Genomic DNA, 17981 nt, shown 5'->3' with positions numbered 1-17981 from the left:
TGTCATTTTCTATAAAACAAAAAATGATAACTGTGCCAGCCTCATAAATTACCAAAAAAGCAATTACCAGTACTAGCACTCAGAATTTATGATGTGATGTTATATAATATGATGTGATGTGGCAAGGGGTGTGTGGAATGTGCCAGTCCTGGGGCTTGAACTCAGGGCCTGACCACTGACCCTAAGCTTGTTTTGCTCAAGGCGAGAGCTCTATTACTTGAGCCAACTTTTTGGTGATAAGAATGTGAACTGCAATCCTCAGATCTCAGCCTTCTGCATAGCTAGGATTATAGGCATGAGCCACTGACACTTGGTTATGTCTTATTTTATTGTTATTTCTAGCAATGGTGTGGAAGGAAAAATGCATCTGTTATTATTACTAATTGAGCCCACCTTTTAAATGAAGGACACATATGCCTTTCAATTCTTGAAAGAATTACTTGATTAGAAGGTACAGGGAGCATTCCATAGGTGTGGCATAAGCTTGAGGGTTATTCTTTGCAACATGACTGACACAAGCTGTGCTTACCATACCAGGCCTCTGACTGGCACATACAAGCCTGTATGGAAGCTTTAAGTCAGCAAAGTGAATTTCCTAAACCACACAGTCTGAGAACATGGCTGACCACCACACTAGACTCTGTTCCGACACCAGCGGCAGGCTCAGCAACCTTGAGGGCTACCCCCACTACTGGGTATAAATTGGGGAGTCCTCTCAATCTCCCTAGAGTACTAAATAGAAGACTCACTATAAATAGTAGACTTAGGATTAAGTTTTATTGCAGAAAGGGGATGCAAATTAAAATCATCCAAAGAAGAGACATGGAGGGCAGGCTGAGAAATTTCTGAATGTAAAGCTTTTGTTATCCTCTGGACTAAAGTCTCCTTATGGTATTTTGAAGGTTGACAATGCTCAAAGGGCATTGCATTAGCCAAGATTCAGTGCCCAGTGTGTTTGTGAAGACTCCTTAAGGAGGCATTCTTGATTAAATCATAACAAAGGTATTCCTGTCATTTGGGAAGTCCAAGTACTTAGAAGTTATGTTCCAGGAATGAAGACTAGCCAGACAATTGTAATCCAGATACTTGACTAAAGTACAGCAAGGCCATGAGACTATTAACTACCGAGATGATAAAGCATTCTGTGTAGGCCTACTGTGCTTGTTTTCCCTGCTCAGGTTAAAAGTTTTGGGGGTTTGATGCCTAAAAGAAACGTGACTCTGCGGTGGTTCATGCCTGTAATCCTAGCTACTTAGGAGGCTGAGATCTAAGGATTTCGGTTCAAAGCCAGCCCAGACACTAACGTCTATGAAACTCTTATCTCCAATTAACCATCAGAAAACTGGAAGTGGCAGTGTGGCTCAACATGGCGGAGCACTAGCATTGAGCTGAAGGGCTTAGGGACAGCACTCAGGCCCAGAGTTCAAGCCTCATGACTGACAGAAAGAAAGGAAGAAAGAAGCAAGCAAGGAAGGAAGGAAGGAAGGAAGGAAGGAAGGAAGGAAGGAAGGAAGGAAGGAAGGAAGGAAGGAGAAATGTGACTCTGAAGCCTCTATTGCAGTCATGACAGAACACAAATATTGGACTTAAAACACCAACTGTCTAACAATACATAGTACATATGGCTGAATTAACACTAATACAGACACAAAGAAATTTTCCTTCACTTCCCCATACTACTGTACACTTGAACTTATCCAAATCCAAGGAAAAAACACAAAAGGGGCAGAAAGCAAAAACACAACTTTCTTTTCCCCTGACTTCTTTGAAAGAAGCAAACGTCAGTGAACACCATCTGTGGATTCATTTCTAAAATCCAACTGGGGCCCACTCTAAGTTAAAGAGGTAGTTCCCATCAGTTCACAGGCAGGATTCCCATTTCCTATTGTAGAACAAAATGGAAATGTGTGGCAGCACCAAAAAAAAAAAAAAAATCCAGTTTTTGTCCAAGATGGAGATCACACAGGCTGGTCGGGAATCTTGTGTGACCCCGTGAAAACTGCCAAAAAATTGTCCCCGAATGGATTCGTCATTTTGGCATCAAGTCCTTGAGTGTTAGATAATCCTAACTTTATGCTTTGATTCCAGATGATCACTGGGGATTTAAATTTCAAGCTAAAAATGGAAAGGCTTTGGTTTTAAGGTTTGGATTAACTAATCCGCCACAATTACCCTCCGGCAATCTAGCAAGGTGAAGGCAAAGCAAATGAGGTCATGAAAGATTCTGACTTGCATGGAAGACTAAACGTCAAGAAGCAGATTGATTTCTATTGAACAGTGACTTTTTAGAAAGAAATCATAAGATTGGCTGGTAGATACTTGGCCTTTGTGATAGGCTGTTTGACTTCTTTCCTTTTTTATTATATTTTATTGTCGGGCTAATGTATAGAGGGGTTACAGTTACATTTCGATCCCATCTGACTTATTTTCTATTTATTTAATTTTCATTTTAACTGATTTACTCAAAGTAAGTTTATTTTTGTATTAAATAAAGACAACGACTTTATTTTAAAAATAACTTTATGGAATATTACTCTGTGGTATGGGGCACTAGCTTTTGCTTACTTTGAAAAACCAGGACCGAGGATGCTGATACAGCTCAGTGGGCGAGTGCTGCCTTTAACACATGATATCCTGGGTTTTCTTCCCCAGTGCCAGAAGGCATTAATTTATTAATGAACAAAAATAGGGTTTATAGATACTTTTCTATATGTCCTTACAACGTGAACACAACTCCATGCATTCATAAGCTCATTCCATTATCATTTCATGCTTATTTAGGGATTGAATTTTATCGCTCAATTACATTATAGATTCACATATGGTATGTTCCTAGCTATGATTTAGATGCACATTGTCATCACCAACATTTATTTTGAAATATACTTACCATTGTGGTAATGTATTATGAGGTGAACCTATCATTAAGAAAAAATAATCTCGGGCCTGGAGTTTGGCCTAGTGGTTAAAGTGCTTGCCTAGCATGCACGAAGACCTGGGTTCGATTCCTTGATACCACATATATAGAAAAAGCCGGAAGTGGTGCTGAGGCTCAAATGGTAGAGTTCTAGCCTTGAGAAAGTCCAAGGACAGTGCTCAGGCCCTGAGCTCAAGCCCAGGACTGGCAAAAAAAAAAAAAATAATAATAATCTCACACACACTCTCACTTCCTTTTCTCTCCTTTCTCTCTTTCTTTCTTTCTTTCTTTCTTTCTTCTTTCTTTCTTTCTCTCTTTCTCTTTCTTGTCCTTGGGCTTGAACTCAGGGCCTGAGCACTGTCCCTGAGCTTCTTTTGCTCAAGGCTAGCACTCTATCGCTTGAGTCATAGTGCCATTCAATGCTTTTTCTGTTTATGTGGTACTGAGGAATCGGAGCCAGGGCTTCATGCTCTCTACCACGAAGCCTATTCCCCCAACCTCTTGTGCTCTTTTCTTTTTCTCTAGTCCAAGCCTCCTTTTCTTTCTCCTCCCTTTTTTTCTGGGAGGTTTGGGGATGGAACCAGGGTCCTTATCCACATGAATGCTTTCTAGTGAGAGTGAGCTCTGGACCTTGAGGCTCTGCATTCATCTCTGGGGGAGAGAATAAATTTAAAAACTCGGCTGCCTTTAGTGTTTTGTCTCTTCTGCACATGCTCCTCTGCCTGACTGCTTTCTGACATGCATTGACAACACAGGGCTCTCACCACAAACCAGCAGAAGTAAGTACCCTGTTCTCTGACATCCTAGCCTCAAAAACTGGGTCAACTCCTTTCGGGATAATGATCCAAGACTCCCACTGGGTTTTATCCCTCCTCTGGTTATGGGGCTTGGATGCTGTCCCTAATCTCTTCAGCTCAAGACAATTGCTCTACCACTTGAGCCACAGTTGCCACTTCTGGTGGTTAATTGGAGATAAAAGTCTCGCAGCCATTACTGCCCATGCTGGCTTTGAACTTTGATCCTCAGATCTCAGCCTCCTGAGTGGCTAGGATTACAGGCATGAGCCACCTGTGCCTGGCTTAGGTCTCATTTTTTTAACATCAAAATTTTTATTAAAGCATTTGTTGACATTGATTTTTACATCAAATTTCCAATGTCATGTTTAACAGACAAGTATTTAATAAGGGGGGAAAACCAATATGGGGGGGGGCGGTGGAGGTGCGGGTAATGGGGACCAAGACATGTGAAAGGGTATCAATATATATGAATTAATGCATCTTCTACCTGGCAAATATCATGTAACCCTTTTATTAATTACAATAAAAAAAAGAAATCTAAAAAAAATAAATAAATAAAGCCCAGGGCCAGATGGATTCACAGCTAAATTCTATAAGGTCTTCAAAGCAGAGCTCACACCAATACTCCTCAAGCTCTTCAACGAAATTGAAAATGAAGGTTCTTTACCAAACTCATTCTATGAAGCCAGTATAACCCTCATCCCCAAACCAGACAGAGATTCATCAAAGAAAGAGAACTATAGACCTATTTCTTTGATGAACATCGATGCAAAACTTCTCAACAAAATACTGGCCAACCGTCTACAACAACTCATCAAAAAAATTATACACTATGATCAGACAGGATTCATCACAGGGAGGCAAAGCTGGTTCAACATATGCAAATCAATTAATATAATTCAACACATCAACAGGAGCAAGGATTTAAACTGTGACCTTACTAAATGTAGACTCTTTCAGTTATAGGAAATGTGGAGTGATAGTTACCTTTTGAATTCAGAAACCACAGGTTCAAAGAATCTTAGTAACTCCCCATTAGTTGGCTAATAGAAGATGTCTAGTATGTGTTACAAATATACACACAATGTCACACTGTACACCACACATGACAAATCTGTCATTTATTATATAATAAAAATTGAAATTCATCTATGACTACTTGCATGTCATTTTGTTCTTGTGTAGTCTCAGGAGTAAAGGTGTCTGAAACTTGATTATGGATTTCTTGTTTATGTTTGATAAAAAAGTATAGATAACCATTAACTTCTCATTATATAAAAAAATTTTAATCAGCTTGCAAATATAAAATAGGAGGTAGATATTAAATAATGGTTCCTTTCCTATATAAATAAGACCATTAACTTTGTTTCTAGTACTTTGTTGAAAGTACATTCTAATTGCACTATATAATTTAGTTTTATGGGATGACTTGATTTAGAGGACGCTATTTCATGCCTTTGACAAAGATGATTAAAACTTCTATTCAGAAGGTAATTTACAGCCTCACTAACCTCATATTATGTGTCACAAAAGGATATAAATGATAGATACTTACTCAGGCCATGTTTTCTTCCAGCAAGGAACCAATTGTTCTATGTAAGAATGGGTACAACAGCTACATTTCCTTGGTATAATTCCTAGCTCTTTCATTTACTAGCTATACAATATCAAGTACTAACTACTTCTATGTTCACTTTTTCTCCCCTTAAATAGCAAATACTTCACTGATTTTGTAGGGTCATTGCAGTGGCTGAGATGGTGCTACAGTACCACAGAGAAGCAAGCGCTAGAAGGATGCTAGGTATGTAAGAAGATCTTGGTAAATGTTAGCTAATTTTCACTCCAAAGACATGTTCTAGACTTTACCAGGAAATAGGTGCTGTGACTGGAATGTTGTGAGAGAATAGCAGAATCGTCATGTCTATTTCTATGCAGGGTGAACTCTCAACAGCACAGCTCAAATTTCTTGGAATTTAAAATATTTTAATGTTTACTTATCACTGTTTCTAGAAAAAAAATAGGAAATAGAGTATTGGGAAATCCACACTAAGTCCCTGCTACTATAAGAATGAAGGTTGTGTGGAAAGGGCTAGATCAACTTGAATGGTGATTATAAGATGGTTTTACAGCTAACGTCAAAAATATATCATGATTGCAAATAATTACAAATTTGCCCTCATGAAGGAGAAGAAAGCAAAGCCATTTTGCTGGGCAATTTCTATGTCATATCACAAGATCAAATGCACAGTGTTCAGATTCCCTACCCCCTTTTTTCTTTAATTCCAGGATATCATGTATTGCTAGTAAGTAGGAAGAAAAGAAACTATATTATCTCACAACTTCTCTGTGATAACATTCTCACTTCAGACTTAATACTGGACTTGAAGAGAGGAATTGATATTTCATTTTGATCCAAAGTCACTGCCACCTTTCAGGGAAAAGGCCGCCTAATAAGGTAACCTCTTCTCAAGAATACTCTCTCTCAGCACTTTGAGGGTCATAATGTCTTACCCATAAGGCTTGGAGTGAAAAGCTTTACCACTATCCTTTGGACTAAAACTGTAAATAGGCCTCAGGGTGTGTAATAAGCCTTACAGAATATGTGCTAAGCTGTACATTCTGGGAAAGACAGAAATTGTACAAGTACCCACAAAACAATACTTATTACTCATTCCAGCTTCTTTTGTATCTAGTGATCAAATGTTGAAATGTTGTCCCAAAACATTTCTCTATTTTTAGGTAAATCATTTATTTGGTTTCCTTTACCTATATGAAAGTAGAACAAAGGAGAAAGACAACACAGCTGCTCTAGAAGCTTCAGTAATACACTTATTGTTGAGATTTTGTTTAGCAGATCTAGTATCAGGGAAATTCAGATGGATATGTAAAAGGAGACCTGCCCATCTTCTAGCCATGTCCCCCAAGATTTTAGTGACAAGAACCAGAAGCCAATTTTAGCAGAGCCAGCAGCAAACAGATTTTAGTAAAAAGACATTCAGAAATTCATAGAACCAAGATCAAGTCTAAATCACCAGAAAATACGTTAAAAATCATGAAACAAGCACATGGAATTCTTACATAATTATAATGCTTTTATTTTTTAAAAGCTATTTCTAAAACTGACTGGGAAAGGAGACAAGAAACAATAATGGTATATCAAGTTGGTGGTAAAAACGCATGGAAGTTGAGTTTTTCCAAAGAAAAAGAGGAGAGAAGAGAGGAAGATGGGAGAGGGAAAAGGAGAGAGAGAGAGAGGGGGGGGGGGAGAAACAGGGAAAGGAGACAGAGGAAGACAGAGGGTGGAGAGAGAAAACAACTTGTTTCTAGTAATTATGACTTTGGTGGTAGTGTCAGAATGTTTTGAGACTATTGTTCACTAAGTGGGTAATTACCCTGATATAATCAAGTAAGATTTCAGTTGCTAAAAGATTAGAAAAAAATGTGAGGTTGAAAAGTTAAGTTTCTCCACTTGCAAGTTTTAATGGAAAGTCATTATGAATCTACAGTTTACTTTAAATACATATATTATTTTAATTACTGAAAGTTCTAAAATCCCTGAGAACTTCTAGGACCCAGATTAATATTTCTAAATATTTCTAAATACTAATTACAATGGAACTAATTTTCTTTGAGAATGATTTGTCTAAGAGCAAAATATGAGTAAAATGACCCTGAGATAGTGAATACTATCAGACAATGAAAAAGTTATTACAAATTGTTGTCTTGTCAAAGGCATTCAAAAATCAATTGGAACATGCGTCTAGTGTACAAAGATGGGAGGATTTTGTATTAATTCCTATGATGTTGATATACCATAATTTTATTTGGAACTATGAATTCAGAATACAAAATCTGACCTGGGGGTAGAGGATATTGGGAGATACTCAGTGGACAACCATGATTTTGAAACTAGTAAGAAATAAACAACACAACAACGAAGTCAGATAATTACCCTGTCTCATAGTTTTGGAGGTTCAAGTTACTTGGCATTGGTACAGTTTTCTGCTGTCACAACATGACAAACTGGGATGGTCGTTACATATGCATGAGCAAACAATGACAGCACACACAGACAAGTCCAGGTAGAGCAAGCCTAGAATTTAGAACAATCCCTCTGGAAGTATTACCAATGAGTCCTACTAGACCTTCCTGCTGACCTCAGAAAGAACTGTTCCCTAGGCTCCACCCCCAAACATTTCCATCACCTCTCAGCACCACTACCCGGGGGCAAAACCTTTAATAGCAAGGTATCCTTGGCAAGTGCCAATTCTATTTAAACTTAGCACTTCTAGGTTCCACTTTTGACCATTGCCTCCATTCTAATAATCCGAGTGAGGTGTGTTACAGTTGTCCATCACTAGCGTATGAATATTTCTGCTTATATGTTCTATTTATCCCTTGTGACATCTATTGTTTCCAAGGTATTTATAATCCATTTAGTGCAAAATGTACCCCCACAGCATTTAGATTACCTTCATAGAGATATTCAATTTGGGGGGCAACATATGAACTTTGCTGATGTTAGGAATCATGTATTTACTTTCTCTTTGACAGTAGCTATGTCATATTTTTGATTATCTTGTTCGGAAACCACTGTGAATCATTTTTCCTGAAGTAATCAATCTGAAAATTATCTTTGCTCATTCCTTTGCCTTTATCAGCTAAAATTCACGTACAGTGTTAAACATACTTTAAAACACCAACTGCAGCCAGTGGTTCCCGTAAGTGACTACTCAAAGCCCTAGATCAAAGCCCAGCTGTGGAGAGCATTATTCTCTCCAGTTTTCCACCTCAACCTCTCTTTCTCTCTTATCTCACCAACACTCCTGAGTATTTCAAAATGTGTAGAAACAAGATCACTTTAGAGGAGTTAAGAATCTTGCTTGTGAACAAGGAGAAATATTCAGCGTCGAGAACAGAAAGGAAGGATACTGCCTAGTGTTACCCAGGGGATTCTCCTCTCCCCATTATACCTGTCTGTTCCATCTTAAACCTGCCTGTCAGCTACATTCCCAAAGAGACCGTAGCATAAAGAGAAAGGTGAAGGAAATATCTCAAGCCTGGCAATATCTGGCATAAGGAGATTGTTGCAGACACAATCGGCTGAAAGATGCTACAGCAGTAAGTCAGACTCTTTGAGGGCAGGAAGGGAAGAGAGGGAAGGGTTTTGAGGAATGATTGCAGCTCCATTTGTAAATAGCCTGGCTAAGATGCTGCCAAGAAATTTAATAATGACTCTTTTTCTTTCTGGATTTTCAAGAGATTTAAAATTAATATTAAAAGGCTATTAAATGCAAAACCTTAAAACCAGCCTTCAAAGAGATATCATCTATGCATGGCCCACAGAGGATGGTCTCTGAAGCTCAATACCAGGTTGTAAGTCAGGGCATGACTGCTGGGGACTTCTGAAAAGAAAGACAAATAAACTTGTTTGTAAGCTAATTGCTCAGAAGCATACCCTTGCAGAATCTCTCTTCCTTTTCTGGACAGTTTGCAGTAATATCTATGCTAAAGACCAATGTCCTAACCCATAGCCAATCAGCCTGAGCCCTTCTAGCAACCAATCCTTACTAAGAAAGGAAAGAAAAATGTGAACCACAAGCTACAGCCATTGGACACAAAGTCCTGAATTTAGCCTTTCTTTGTCCTCACGACTCTAATAACTCTAGCATAGCTATAATCTTTAATCTCTAATATGAGCAGTTTTCTGTTAACTTTTTTTATTTTGCAGCTATGAACATCCTGAACACAAGCTGAACTTCGGAGATTCAAGTTGTATCTCTAGTGAGTCAGCTTCATTCATTTATCAGTAGACACACCTGTAGTCCAAGGTGTACATTTCAATCCTATTATATACATTTAAAGAAACAAAAGGCAAAAAAAAAAACCAGGGAAAGAGTTTAACTAACTCTACTAACTCCATGTAGGAATATGACAAGCTTGAAAGATATTTGACAGTGTACTAGTTTCTAAAAGTTTTAAGACTAGATCAGTATAGTGAAAATAGATTTGTGGACATAGAGAATCATTGATCTGAAGTGAACAGTTGAGCCAGTCTCAGGGAAATCCCTTTAGTAAAGAAGTATACACACTTCTGACTAGAATTTTGATATAAGCTGAAGGCTATTCAGAGGAAGTCAGCTAGAACTCTATGGCAGTAGTCTAACGTTAGGCTTCTCATTTATGACACCTAACTCTGGTCAATATGGTGCTGCAGTGTGGATCTTGAACTATCTCTCAAAGGCCTGTATGTCAAAGGCTTGTCACCAGCCTGTGGAAAGATTGGAACTAGGAACTAGGACTTAGCAGAAGGAAGTTAGGTGATTGGGGGCATGCCTTTAATAGAGATACTAAGACCTAGTTCTTGCTTCTTGCTACCCCATTGCATGAGGTGGGCAAGTTTCTTCCAAGATGGCCCCCACCATTGTTTTGTTCTTCAGGCCTCCAGCCCCAAAGCATCAAGGCCAGGTGACCGTTGACAGAGACCTCTGAAACAATAAGATGAAAAAAATGTTTCCTTCTTTTCTGTTCTCTACCTCCAGCATTCTGTAGCAGCAATGGAAAACTGACTAACACAGGAATGAAGTAATAGAAGCACCAAAGATACACCTAAGCTCACAAACTCCATTATAATGTGAGCTGAGCCTACGAATGTGGGGGTAGATTGGAACTACCAAGACAGTGAAATCTCTTTTATAAAGAATAGAAGCCAAAAAATAAAATAAAATAAAAAGCACTGATGAAATACGTTAGAGACTTTCTCAAAGGTTGTTGCAAGCTTGTCAACATGGCAATATGGCAATACTGACTCATATTTTCCAAAGCTTTCAAGGAAACACTTCCAAGCTATCAACAGAGGGCCTATCAAATACCTTTTCTCTAGGTAGAATGCAGAAGAACTACAAAGAAAGGGCATGAAGAGTTATGCCCCCAAATAAAATCCCCCCTCTTAATCTTTGCTGAGATGATTTTCATATAACATTAAATTTACCAGTATATAAGTGCACTCAGAGTTGTGCAAACACCACCACAACTTAAATTTAGAACATTTATATTATCTCTAAAAGAAATTGCATATGTGTTAAGTCACACCATTAAGTCTCTCTCCAGTATTCCTGAACTTTCTCCCATCTTCTTCCTTGAAATTTACCAGTCGTGGACATTTCATATACATGGAATAAAATATATGGTCTTTTATGTCTGGCCTCTTTCTCATAATGTGTTCAAGAGTCACTCACATTATAGCACAAATCAGTATTTTATTTCCTTCTATGGCCAAATGATAACCCACAGCATTAGCATACTACATTTATATACATGTGTGTGTTTTATATATCTTGATAGATATTTGATAGGTATTTTGGTTGGTTCTACATTTGGGTCCATAGTGAATAATGCTGTTGTACCCATTTATGTACAAGTTTTTATATAGACTTTTAAACTTTTTAAATTTTTTATTGTAATTAATACAAGGGTTACATTATATTTGCCAGATAGAAGGTGTATTACTTCACAAACATTGATACCCCTTCTCATGTTTTTGTCCCTATTTCCCTCCCTGCAACCCCTCCTCTCATCTTGTTTTTCCCCTTCCCTATCCTATTTCAAATAAACAAATAACATATATACAATTACATAGACATTTTAATAGACATTTTTTCTTCTTTGGAGTATGTACTTAGGCATGGACTGATGGTATGATAATAGCAATATTATAATATAATAAAAATGATACTATGATAAGTTTATGTTTAACTATTGAGGAAATAACCAGTTTTCTAAAGCAACTGCAGTATTATACATCCCCGGCAGCAGTTGATACAGTTTTTTGCCAACACTTGGGATTACGTCTTTTCTTGTAGACATCTAAAAATATAATTTTTAAAATTTATGTCACCACATGTGCCTTAGCATTAAACGAATGACATTTCCTACTTCAAGTGAAGTCATGATTCTGCTTGAATTGCTACATCAAATTACTAACCACAGGTAGCTACTTTTCTTTGCTGGACTTTCTTCATTTATCTGGATTTATTAAATGTATATTGCACCTCTTTTGACCATGAGGTTTTGAGTTATTAACTCTAATATCTTAATGTGATTTTGGCATATATGTTTACCTTATTTAAAATATTTATCTACATTAAAACAATTTAGTATTTCAATTATTTTCCTGAATTGAGAAGGTTGTACAAGGTGTTATGATTTAATGAGTTCATCTTGCATCCAGAGCTTGCCATTGGATTCTCTCCCGAGACCCATTCCCATTTCCCACTTCCCTCCTCATACATGCACAGTAGTATTCCAGCTGTATTTGTCTCCTATTCCTTTTCATTCACCTACCTACCGTCTCCTATTTTCCCCTCTAACAATCGCAAATACAAAAAGCTGGAATAATTTGATTTTTTAAAATTGATATCAATGTGCAAAAATCATCAACCCTGACAATGAAGACACAAAAGAATGTAGCAATGAACCCGCTCTGAAGAAGAAAACATTGAAGGTCTAATCTCATCACTGTGTTCAAATGGAGCATTAAATATAATAATAGCGATTAATTATTGAATGTGTTCTATCTATCAGGTATTATAAAGTCTTGTATTCCCTTTGTTTTATAGCAATTTAACAAGAACTATTATTTGTGTGTGCATGTGTGTGTGTGTGTATGTGTGTGTGTGTGATGCACGTGTGCTGACTGCAGTCTCCAGAGTAGCTAGGATTACAGGCGAGTCACAAACGCTGGGTGTTTATACTTTTTAGAGATAAGTAGAGTAAGGAGCAGGATGACTAGGCTCCATTCACATCCCTGATGTGTGATGGGGAGCAGGGTTCCACTCATTCTGTGAGTACTTCATCTAGGCTAGCTCTACGTCCTCTGACTCAATTTCACAGTGACTGCACAGCAATCATCACGACTGCACATCTGCCACTTGCTTTCAGTTCTCTACTCTGGTCCTTGATAGCAAGTGCTTCTCTTATTAGGATAACTGACAAGGTCAAGCACATCTCCACCCACTCTCTGTGGCCATGTGACTTACCTCTAGTCAACGGGACAGAAGAGAGTCTACCAGGAAGTGTCCTGAAAGATTTTCTTCCTTTTTTAAGGAAATGATGAGATTAGGAAGCACTACTCTTTTCTCAGCCAAATGTTCAACTACAAAAACAAACAAACAATAACAACAACAACAACAACAAAAACCAAGCAGCTGAGCTGTGGATGGCACTTCATAATGTCAGGAAAGTTTAGACCTCTGGTGTTAATGAATTGGTTAACTTAAAACTCCAGGTTTCTAGTGTTTCAGCACCATGGAGGAACAGGATACTCCTAGCTTTCTCTTCTGTAGCTAAATGTTACACTATTATAACAAGGAGGAATTCGCTTTCTAAGTAATTTATTTGCTTTATATGTTGGAATTGAAGACAACCATTCATAATTGTATGCCAGAGAGTTTCCACTTGATGACTGCAGGGTCTTGACTGTTTGCTGTTAGGTAGAAATGAAAAATGTTCTCTCTTTTTTTTAGCTTGCTTTGTTTTAAATTCTGAGCCATTATTATTCTTTGTAGAATCTCTTCTTGGAAACAAATTTTCTTGCTCACAGATCTCTAGTTTATACTGCTGCATGTCGTTCCACTGTCAAGCTAGAAAAGTCTTTATCCCTGACATGTCTGTTTACAATAGAATTTTGTGTCTGGGCTCTTCATAGAAACAGATGCTGTTGCCTAAGCTCTTTCCCCAGTGAAATAAATGAAACAGGACTGAAGTGAAAACAAAACATTTTCTGCTTTCAAATTATTTTAAACAGCAAACCCAGATGTTCCAGCCAATCCAGATGTCATTAAATGAATGAGCTCAATTCTTTACCAATGCAAAATATTTATCTCAGCTTATGCAATAGGATAAGAGGAAGGTACTTTGCAAGTACGCAAAAATCACTCTCCAGCAATTAGTTGGAAATAATGGCTCTGCAAATAAATAGTCCTTCTCATGGATTATGTCCACAGCATGACTCTAACTGGAGCTAGGATTTTTAAAAGATAACATTTAACTTTACAGTGAGTGACACTAACCTGATGGTACAGTAGCTTTAAAAGAACAGAAAGATCTTCCCATTCTCTATCACCTAAGGACACAGTAAAGATACACAGAGAAAAGTACCATTTCAAGCCAGAAAGCTCCTCTCAGGGGCACTTTCCAAATATAACAGAAAAGAAATGAATTTCTCTTGTTTTCCTTCCTTCCTTTGCTCCTTCCTTCCTTCCTATCTTCCTACCTTCCTATCTTCCTATCTTCTTTCCTTTGTTCTCTCTCTCCTTCCTCCCTTCCTTTTCTCCTTCCTTTCTTCCTCCTCTTTCTCTTTTTTTCTTTTTTTCTTTCTTTTTTTCCTTTTTTTCTTTCTCTCCTTCCTTCCTTCCTCCCTCCCTCCCCCCATTCTCTCTCTCTCTCTTTCTCTCTCTCACTTTCTTTCTTTCTTTTTTGTCAATCAGGGGGCCTCAACTTAGGGCCTGAGTGCTGTCCCTGAGATTTTTTTGTTGTTGTTAAAGACTAATATACTCTATCACTTTGAGCCACAGCTCTACTTTCAGTTCTCTGGCTTTGGAGATAAGAGTTTCACAGATTTTCCTATCCCAGTTGGCTTTGAACTGCAATCCTTAGATTTCAGCCTCCTGAGGAGTAGCTAGGATTACAAGCAGGAGCCACCCAGCGCTCAGCTAGTTTTTGTTTTTAAAGCCACTCAGTCTGTGGTGTTTTGTTGACACTCCAAGCATATTAATTCATGTGTATAAGTCCCAGGATTACAGGGACCTGATCTAAAGCTCAATAGGAAGAGTGGACAGATTGTATTTATATTATTAGTTGTCATTCACTTAATTTATGTTAAAATTGAACCAGTAGAACAATTTAACTGCTGAAAGATTAAGAAACAATAGATTAAAAACTACTATTTCCCAGCCTTTCAACTACTGTTTCCTCTATTTCAATGGCAACTCTTCTCTCTTGTTGCATCAAAATCTCTGATTATCAGTCTTATCCAATTTACTATAAATACCACAGAATTCACTGAATTTTTGTGGGGTTCTATTAAAAAAATTTGTCAGTCATGGGGCTATTGAACCCTGGGCTATTTTTAAGTTTTTATTCACTTACTTACTGAATTTTTGAGTCAGAGTTTTGTCATGTAGTTGAGGCCGACTTTGGATACACAATCTTCCTGTCTCTAATCCTGCTGGGATCATACATACAAAGCATCAAATCCATTGTCACTTTACATTTTTTTGAAGCTATACACAGAAAAAATTTTCCACAGTTCAAATGTATATATTGATCAATTTAATATAAATATATGTACCCAACAAACTAGACAATGTTTGTCTTTTAAATTAGCAACTTTTACTCTTATTTTTTGAATTCAGAAAATCTTTTTTATGTTTTTTTTATATCAAGATCTTGGTGCTTGCTCACTTTCATTGCTATTTATTTTTATATCTCTTTGTTCTAATTCTATTGCTTTGAGTTTTCTTATTGCTTTTTGGCAGCTAATCTGGATAAGAGCTTCATGATCTTGTTGATCTTTCAAAGAACCAAGTCTGTTTCATTGATTCTATAATGTTCTTTGAGCTTCTATTTAACTTGCTGTGATCATCTCTCAAGTTATAGTTAGGTATCTAATTTATTCAAAAGAAACAAGAAATAAAATCTGAAGGAACAAGTAATGGAAAACCATTAACAAAAGCAGACTTAAATTACACATAATATATAGTGTACATAGACTAGACACATCAATAGAAACACTAGAGATTATCAGACAGGGCAAAAAAATAAATAGAAAGCACAAATCACCATCTGCCTTCTATGAGAAACTAACTTTAATATTCAAGAAGACATAGGTGCAAAGTGAAAGACTTTAAGAGGATACACTGTAGAAGCCATAAGAAAGCTAATATGTAACTGGATTAATTCCAGATGTGGTAGACCAAAAGATGTCAGAGTGCTCAAAATAGTTTTATTCCTTATACATAAGACATACCATTAATAGCAAAGTGAAAGAGCAAATTGTTATTAATTCAGTCAGTAGAACACTCACAATAATAAGAAAGACTAAATAAGAGCAAAGACTAAAATACAATATGTAGTAACATGCATAAACACAATTGATAACAAGCAACCATGTAGACTAGTATCACAGACATGAATTGAACAAATGCGTTTATATGATATGTACAAGAAGAAGCAAGACTAATATACATGATGATAAAGGCAAATCAGCAGTTATCGCAGGCTTAACTCAAGGGAATCACCTAGTTGCTACCTGCATTTCAGGTGATTGCTACTTTTCTGATTCATAAATTGATACTAAGATGATGCAGAACACTTAAAACATAGGAAGGTTTCTGTGTGTGCAGTTGCAGTAAAATGTAATGTTTTAACATGAGCAAGCCCAGTGATGCAGTACTATAGCACAAAGACGTGGAAAGTGGAAGCAGAACTCCGTGTTCAAAGCCAGTCATGAACGTGTAGCAAGACCCTATCTCAATCAACTAGTCACTGAGTGGGTAAATGAATAAACTAAAAACTCCTCAAGAACTGCATGTATTTCATAACATTTTGAGTAAAGCAAGTACGAATGAGGGTGTAAGTACGTGACCACTTCAGCCACTCCACCTAAGACATTACTTTTCAGCAATACTGGGATTTAAACTCACAGCCTCCTGATTGCTAGGCAGGTACTTTATCACTTGAGCCTCATTAACTTAAAAAATTGTATTGTTATTATAAAGGAAGGTGATGTACAGAGGAGTTACAGTTACATAAGTCGGGTAAAGAGTACATTTCTTTTCAGATAATGTCACCCCTTTCCTGCTCTCTCCCAGTTTTTTCTTCCCCACAAGTCATCTTGTGTAGTGACTACCACTGCTGCGTTTGGTCACCCTTCACGTCTGTGTCGCCCTTAGACATACCCAAAGACAGATAAATGAACAAACGGGACAAAAGGAAAAGAAAACAAAACAGCAAAAGGGAAAAAATAAACCTCTTGCTTCCATTTTCTGGAGTATGTTTTGATAAATATTGTTTTCTATAATCATATGTTTTAGGCACTGCACCTTTTTTTGCTGTCCTAAGACTATTATTCTCCTTTGGTCTCACTGTGTGTGATTACCTAGAGTTTTATATAATTTATTATGTCCTAGTGTACTTTAGATCTAGCTTGTGCATATGAGAGAAAACATGTGCCTTTTGTCTCTCAGCTTGGCTTACCTCACTTAACATTTGTTCTATGTCCCTCCATTTCCTTGTAAATGCTCACTCGTTTTTGATGTCACCATTTAAAATGTTCATCATGATGATAGGAAGATAAAGATAGGTTATCATTGTATGTGTCCTTTGAACTTTCACCCCAGAAGTAGAACTTTTCCTATCTTCCCTCAGTACATCCTCTTTGTTTGAAATACCTGCTTTTTGCCCATTTTTCAAAGTCACGGTTCTTTTTTAATTGTTGAATTTTTGAGAGTCTGTTCAGAAGTAGGGGACCATTTTTTTCTGCCAAAGGCCATTTGGATATTTATAACATAATTTGTGGGCTTAGATTTATTCAATATTGCTTACAAAAAAGCTCAAAGATTTATTGAATTATTTTTTAAATTTTTTTTAAGTGGGGTAATGTGTAGAGGGGTTAGAGTTACATTTGCCAGGTAGTAGTTGCATTACTTCTCACACATTGATACCCCTCTCATGTTTTTGTCCCTACTCCCCTCCTCCACCCCTCCCAATCATCTTGTTTTCCCCCCTTCTCTTTCCTATTTCAAATAAGATTTCTTGAATTTTAAGTCCCACCTGTGGTTGCTTTGGCCAAAGTGAAACCTCCTGATTTCCTGGGCCTTTTATGGCCACAGACCAGATGTTTCCTACCATCTCCATAACTCATCTTTGTCAGGTATGTGGTTTGCAGCTAGTTACCATGCTGCAGGATGGCCATTATCATGTCATAAATAAAGCACTTCACAGAGCCAAAGTTTCAAATTTTTATGAACTCCACATCACTGCTTATTTTTCTTCTTAGTTTTTATCATCATTGGAATTCTTAGTCCTAGGTCCTCCAAGGAAAGGTTCGTATGTTAAAGGTTTGTTGCTGACTTATGGCACTGTAAGGAAAATGGTGGAAGGGTTGGTTGGGGGAAGTTAGGTCTTAATGAAGGCATGCCCTTGAGGGGTAGGCCCTCACTCTCACTCTTGGCTTCTTGGCATTATGAGGTAAATAAGTACCCTTG

The 17981-nt window shown here is 37.4% G+C and overlaps 1 protein-coding gene across 1 annotated transcript in view; it reads right to left on the bottom strand.

Annotated features, from left to right (window-relative positions):
• The window catches only part of Samd3 (sterile alpha motif domain containing 3), an 82044-nt gene extending 64418 nt beyond the window's left edge, over positions 1 to 17626 (bottom strand). The window contains exons 1-2 of the mRNA XM_090338142.1: positions 17548 to 17626; positions 14867 to 14938 (exon numbers count right to left, since the gene is read on the bottom strand). The gene's annotated coding sequence lies outside the window, so the exon portion shown is untranslated. The remainder of the gene's footprint in view (positions 1 to 14866; positions 14939 to 17547) is intronic.
• Between the last annotated feature and the right edge of the window lie 355 nt (positions 17627 to 17981).

The sequence above is a fragment of the Megascapheus bottae genome, chromosome 8 (assembly GCF_031878675.1).
Source record: "Megascapheus bottae isolate mThoBot1 chromosome 8, mThoBot2.hap1, whole genome shotgun sequence".
NCBI lineage: Eukaryota > Metazoa > Chordata > Mammalia > Rodentia > Geomyidae > Megascapheus > Megascapheus bottae.
The sequence above is the reverse complement of the archived record's forward strand: the minus strand, read 5'-3'. Positions and strand labels throughout refer to the sequence as shown.